Genomic DNA, 6,198 nt, shown 5'->3' with positions numbered 1-6,198 from the left:
TATAAAAAAATAACCCACTGTAAACTGAAATGGACAAGTCGACGTATAGCGACTATGAAAATTTTAAATGAACCCTGTACCTGTGAAAAGACATGACATCTACACTAACCCTTTCCCTCTCTCTCTCGCTCTCCCTCTCTTTCTCTCTCATCTACTTAATATACCTTAAGGAATAAGCAAAAGGCAGTTAAAATTTAAAATCTAAAAATTGAAACTCCCCCTCCTCTCTTTAACCCCTCCCTTTTTCTTTTCTTTACCATCCTCTCTCCTCCCTCCCTATATCCATATATCTCCACCCACGTCTACCTGAATCTGCTACCCCCACACACACAATACAATCTAATGTATACGTGTGTATATGTCTATATATGTCGGTATGTTTATATTTTATTAATATCTATATTTATGTAATTGTATATTCGTGTATAGAGGTAGATGCGTATGGATGTGTATGTATGTATGTATATGTAACTATGAAACTGAAATATTGTCAATACCCGTCTCCCTCCCCCCTTATTATTTCCTACCTCAACCCCCCCCCTTTTTTTCGTATTTCTTCTAAAACACTTCTTCCTTATACTAACAACCACTTCTGTAAGGTCTAACGAGGCTGTTAGATCATAAACATGGTCCAACATCTGAAACATATGTAACCAAATAGATAAAATCGTAATAAAAAAGTAAAACACATATTTGCTCTGCAATAGTATTGAGCACTCTCTTCAGGCTTTTACTAATTACCAGTTTTACCATATATATATATATATATATATATATATATATATATATATATATATATATATTAGGGTGGATCGATTTTTCACTTTTCTCAGAATATTAAAAAATGGCACTTACCAAAAGTTGCGTCTGGACTTATTAAGTAATCATGCAAAAATTAAATCAAATGCTTGAGCGGTTTTTGAGCGTTCTGTATCAAAGTCGTAGACAAAAATATACTGAAAATTCTTCATTTTTGCAAGGTTTGTTTTGAATATTCGTGTAAATACCAACAAATTTCAATATTTCAAATCAGGTGATGTCTTTTAATTTTATCAAAATGATATTGATATAACAAATCATAATTAATCTTCAAATTGAAAATCTGCACACCCCCCTTCTCATTTTTTTTACTTTGAGGGTCACCATTTATGAAGGCTCTGTGGCAACTCTAGGATAAGGGTTAACTATTAAATAGATGTTCTGCATTCTATCAACACAGGAAAAGGTATTCTTTGGAGCTGCAACCCAGATGTGGCAGCAGTACTCCCTCTTAGAACATACTTGTTATTTGTACAGGTAGAGGATCGCGGCAGGAGTGAGATACTTCCTGGAGTAGTTAAGGATCTGATGTAGGTATTTCATTTAGATTCATGATAAAAGTGAGTCCCAGAAGTTTTTCAAAACAGGTACTTCATCAAGGCAAGAGATGCTCATTTCAATTGGAGTAAACTGGAGATATAAGCGTTAGTGGTCAACAGATAGCAGTTTGGTTTTGGATGTATTAAAGCTGACAGCCACTCCTTACCCCTTGCAGCACACGTTTATGGTCAGAGGAGAGAGAATCAGAAAACTTCTGATCTTTGTTGGCTTTTGTAGTGTTGCCATAGATGGTCGTATTGTCTGCATGGATGTCGACAAATGATTTGCATAGATGTTGACATATGGTTTGTGAGGTCCTTGATAAAGATAAGGAAGACAGTTGAGCCCAATATGGATCTTTGGGGCATTAATAATGTGACCTATGTATTTCTGCCCATTAACGACCACTTTAATAAACCTATCAGAGTGAAAGGATTCTATGCTTGAGAGGACATTTCCAGCTATTCCATAGCTAGAGATTTTATGAATAAACTTTTGTGTCAGACCCTATGCCTTAGATATGCTAAGAGCTACTGCTCTAAAAATGAAACCATCAATAAATTCACTGATCCTGTGTGATATCACAATTAGCACATCAGCTGTTGATCTCTCAGAGCGGAAACCATATTGCATGCCACTGAAAAGGTTATTTTTGTTGAGATGATTGACAAGTTCTCCATTTATCACAGAGTTGCATTAGCAAACTGTCTTTTCATGTTATGAATTAAGCAGTAATATTTCAATATTTTAAAATTGTTTTTTTCTGTTATAAGTGAAAATATAACAAACAAACAAATAAGGAAAAGACAAAACATTATTTTGATAGAGCTTAATATATAGAGTGAAATTACTCCATAGAATAGCCCTTAGACAAAAATGACGGTCTCAATTTCTGACTCAAAACTTTGGCTGTGATGTGTCAATGTCTTGATTCAAAACCATACACAGTTTGTGATGCTTCCATTGTTAACTTGACTACCCGTTCCACGCCTTGAGAATGTGATGGCAAATCTGGCAAGTCAAGCTTGTTTCCATTAAATAATGATTCTCGAAGTTCAGAATCCTAAAAATCTTCCATTCAAAAATACCACACAATGTCAAATCTATTAATTGTGTCCAATGAGTTGCATTAAAATTAATATTTGGTATTCTTTTTAATCGTTTCTTGGTTGATTCCCTGCTCCTGAAAGAATATAAAAATTAATTGAATATTAAAAAAATTCAATATTGTACTCTTTAATAATTATGGTGAAATTAGATAAAATCTTAAAAATGTTTGTATAAATTGGAATCAATAATTGAGTCATTGATATATGAATTAATGTTTACTTTTAATTCTTTTTAAATCTTCTTCTCATACTTCAACTTCCTCAGATTTGACTATTGAATATAGAAGGTTTTCAGGCAGTAAACAAAATGCATTACCTTGTATGTTTTTAATTCGATCTGCTGAATTTCATGAGGCTACTTCTTAATCCTCTGGATCATATTAAAAATATGCAATTGCTGATTGTGGAATTTATTTTTTTTTTTAATTTCAAACCAACAAATGACATACACATTTTCAATAAAATTTATTAACCTTTGGAGCCTTTGTGGGTATGCACCATGAGTCCATAGAAACATCAGCCTGATGGCTAAAGTTAGCCATCTTGCCTGGTTTAAAGGACTAATTTTCCACGACACATATCTAGAGTCAACCTTACCTCTAGAAATACCTACTGTGTATTCATACAGTAATCTTTGGTCACAACTGAGGTCATTTATTTCATCAATTTTCAAAATTGAATCCAGAGGACTGCTAATAGTGGAAAATGATATTTGGGGTAAATCATGATAATCATTTGAGTATAATTTCCCCTAGGGTCCCGCTGAATTTTTTAAGGCCTTTTGTGCAACCATCCATGTTTTTAAAAATAGCCCCGAAAGGTAGTTCGTTATGGTGCAAAAAGCAACCAATTGTATGAAGATTTTTTTTTAAATTGTTTCTCTAAAATTGCCACCATTCCACCTTCACAATCTGTGTTGTCAACAAGGATAGCCTTGATAGTGTTTTCACTTTTGAATTCATGCAAAACATTCATCACATGCTCTGCATGAACAACACCTGTTGCACCACTGCTAGGAAGAACTCTGTGTCAGATATTTATTTCCATATGGTGTCTCTATTGTAAAAGTTAAAGTTCTGGGCCCTTTTTTTCTTAGTTTTCTGTCCATTTTCCTCCACAATTTCTTTATCAAATAATGTATCCTTATTCATTATCCCATCAACTTCAATGCATACCAGATTGTCCACATTTTCATTATGTTTTTTGTGTGTGGGAGGAGTTGTTTTCACTTTAGTTTTTGCCCTGTCCACTTTACATTTATCAATAAGAATATTGCTTATATTAATATTGGGTATAAAAAGGCCCATAGCCTACAAATCTAAAAGCAAGGCATTGGCAAGCCTGGCTCCAAGATTAGAAGATATGCCCCCCCCCCGAATAACTCAAGAGCATATCTGGGAAATTTAATAAGGCTTTCAGAAGATGAGTAAGAGGGGGAGGAAATATTACTCTGGAGACTTGAAGCTGAATATGTTGGTGATGAATGTAGATTTTTTATTAACCCCCATTCGTTTTTACTTTTTTACAGCATTTTTATCAACTGGACCAAGCTGAAAAGTACGTTTCGGCCCTAATTTGCTCCACTGATCCTTTAGGTATTTACGGTCCTCAACTGGGACCTGAAAAATCAGATTTTACTTATATTAAAATACATCTAAACAGATTAATATAAAAATTAGTTTGCATTAAAATATGATAATAACTTACCTTTTGTTGAAGAGGACAGGTGCAAATAAATTTTTTTTATTGCATTTTACATGAGAGTTATCATAACTTAAAACTGGTAGATTGCACGAACAGGACGAAATATCAAATAGTGAATCCAGTTTTTTTAGCAAAAATTTCTTTTGGAAAGTGGGGAGAGATTTTCTATTCATTTGTTTGGCTTGAAACATAGTATAGTCACCTTTTTTAAAATAGTCATTTCACGTAAAAGAGGTAAACATGGATTAACTGCTTTCCAAATATCCATGACTTCCTTTGTTATTAATTTGCAAATAGAAAAATTCGAAAAGTGAGGATAAGTATTTACTAAATAATAACTATACTGAATTGTCAGTAAATTGGAGGCCTCGTTTATTTAATGGTGTAGGCAGATAGGAAAATTTCCTTACATTTTTACTGCGAGTTGTAATTGTAGATATTCAGGACATTTTGATTAAGATATCTGAAAAAAAAAAATGAACCCAGAAATTAAATTATACAAATAATTTTTAAATAAATTTGATTTAAAAATTTGTTGCCTATGCACTTATGTTACTGTGCTGTTTTTAAAAACCGTATTTTCAATTAAATTCGATGTTAAAATAGTTTTCTAAATACTAATGTTATTATTTCAGCATAGTAACAATAACATAAGTACAGAAGTACCAACATTTTTTTTAATAAATTTGATAAAATTTGAAATAAATACAATAAATTGAAGTGCTGTTTACTTACCTTAAAGAGAAAACTGACTTCGGCTCGAAATAAAAAACAGAAACAAATCAGAATAAGTATATATGTTGTAATTTTTTTATATTTAGGTTTATTTTAATGAAAAATTTGAGCGATATTTAAAAAGAAAATCAGGTGCCGAGATAATTCAACAGTTTATTAAAAATGTAAACACGAACACGCATGCAGTAAAGTTTTGTGAGAATTTTGAATTGGTTGACTTGCCGAGGGTAGGTCGGTGGGGAAGAAAGGAGTGCTGGTAGCTGTGACCAACACAGCCGGTGGTCCGTTAATCAAAGAACCTGAGTGGCTATTCCTTACAAATTAAATAGACATTTCAGTCACGCGTGAATCTCGTTGACTGAGAGTTCCAATAGATAAAAGGGGTGACCGCTCTGCTGTTGTTGTAGTTGTTGCTGTCTTTTAGACAAATTACACTTCGAATTTTTATTTTTGTACCTTTTCTCCACGTTAAAAAACGACCCTGGTGTCTAACTCTGTCCCGTGGGGAGGCATAGTAAATAGGTACACTTCGACCATCGTTACCAATTTGTTACTTAAAGTGTAGTATCTGTTCTTCAGATGCTGCACTTCATTTTCTTGTTCTCTTTCGGTGGAGGAGAAATTCTTCACGACTGAGACAATTTTTATTTTTGTACCTTTTCTCCACGTTAAAAAACGACCCTGGTGTCTAACTTTGTCCCGTGGGGAGGCATAGTAAATAGGTACACTTCGACCATCGTTACCAATTTGTTACTTTTACAAGGAAAGACTGCTTGTAAGCAACGTCGACATTTCGTTGCAAGACTTAAAACGTCTCCCCCCACTACTCGTCGGTAAGCTAATTTCCGACAGTTTTTTAATGAATAAACACTATCTTTTTAAGATAGAAACAATTCAGAATAATTATATACGTTGCTTGCATATTTTATATTTAAGTCTATTTTAATGATACACTTTAGCGATATTTAAAGAGAAAGTAAGGTGCAGAGATAATTCAAGAGTTTATTAAAAATTAAACATTAACACACATGCGGTCGGAACTTCAACCGGTGATTTCGTATAATTACCCAACAAATAAAACCAGTGTTGCCAACTGAGATTTTCAAAACCCGCTAGATTGTGGGCATAAAATCTCCAGAAAATCGCTAGACTTTTTACTTTTCGTAACCGAGATTTTGAAAACCCGCTAAAATCTCCAAAAAAAGAAACACTAAATTTTAACTTTGTACCTTATATATAAATTTAGTCGTTATGCAGAGTACGGAGCGTGCTTTTTTAGACATGAATTTCA

The 6,198-nt window shown here is 33.3% G+C and overlaps 1 long non-coding RNA gene across 1 annotated transcript; it reads right to left on the bottom strand.

Moving 5' to 3' along the window:
• Positions 1–970: 970 nt before the first annotated feature.
• Positions 971–5,207, bottom strand: LOC145247255 (uncharacterized). The gene is made up of 3 exons (XR_013863222.1): positions 4,908–5,207; positions 4,176–4,635; positions 971–2,542 (listed from the first exon to the last, which is right to left on the bottom strand). It is a non-coding gene; the product is annotated as an uncharacterized LOC145247255 (long non-coding RNA).
• Positions 5,208–6,198: the final 991 nt, after the last annotated feature.

Source organism: Euprymna scolopes, chromosome 25 (assembly GCF_053919585.1).
Source record: "Euprymna scolopes isolate OS-2025 chromosome 25, ASM5391958v1, whole genome shotgun sequence".
NCBI lineage: Eukaryota > Metazoa > Mollusca > Cephalopoda > Sepiida > Sepiolidae > Euprymna > Euprymna scolopes.
This window is presented reverse-complemented; position numbering and strand designations above follow the sequence as displayed.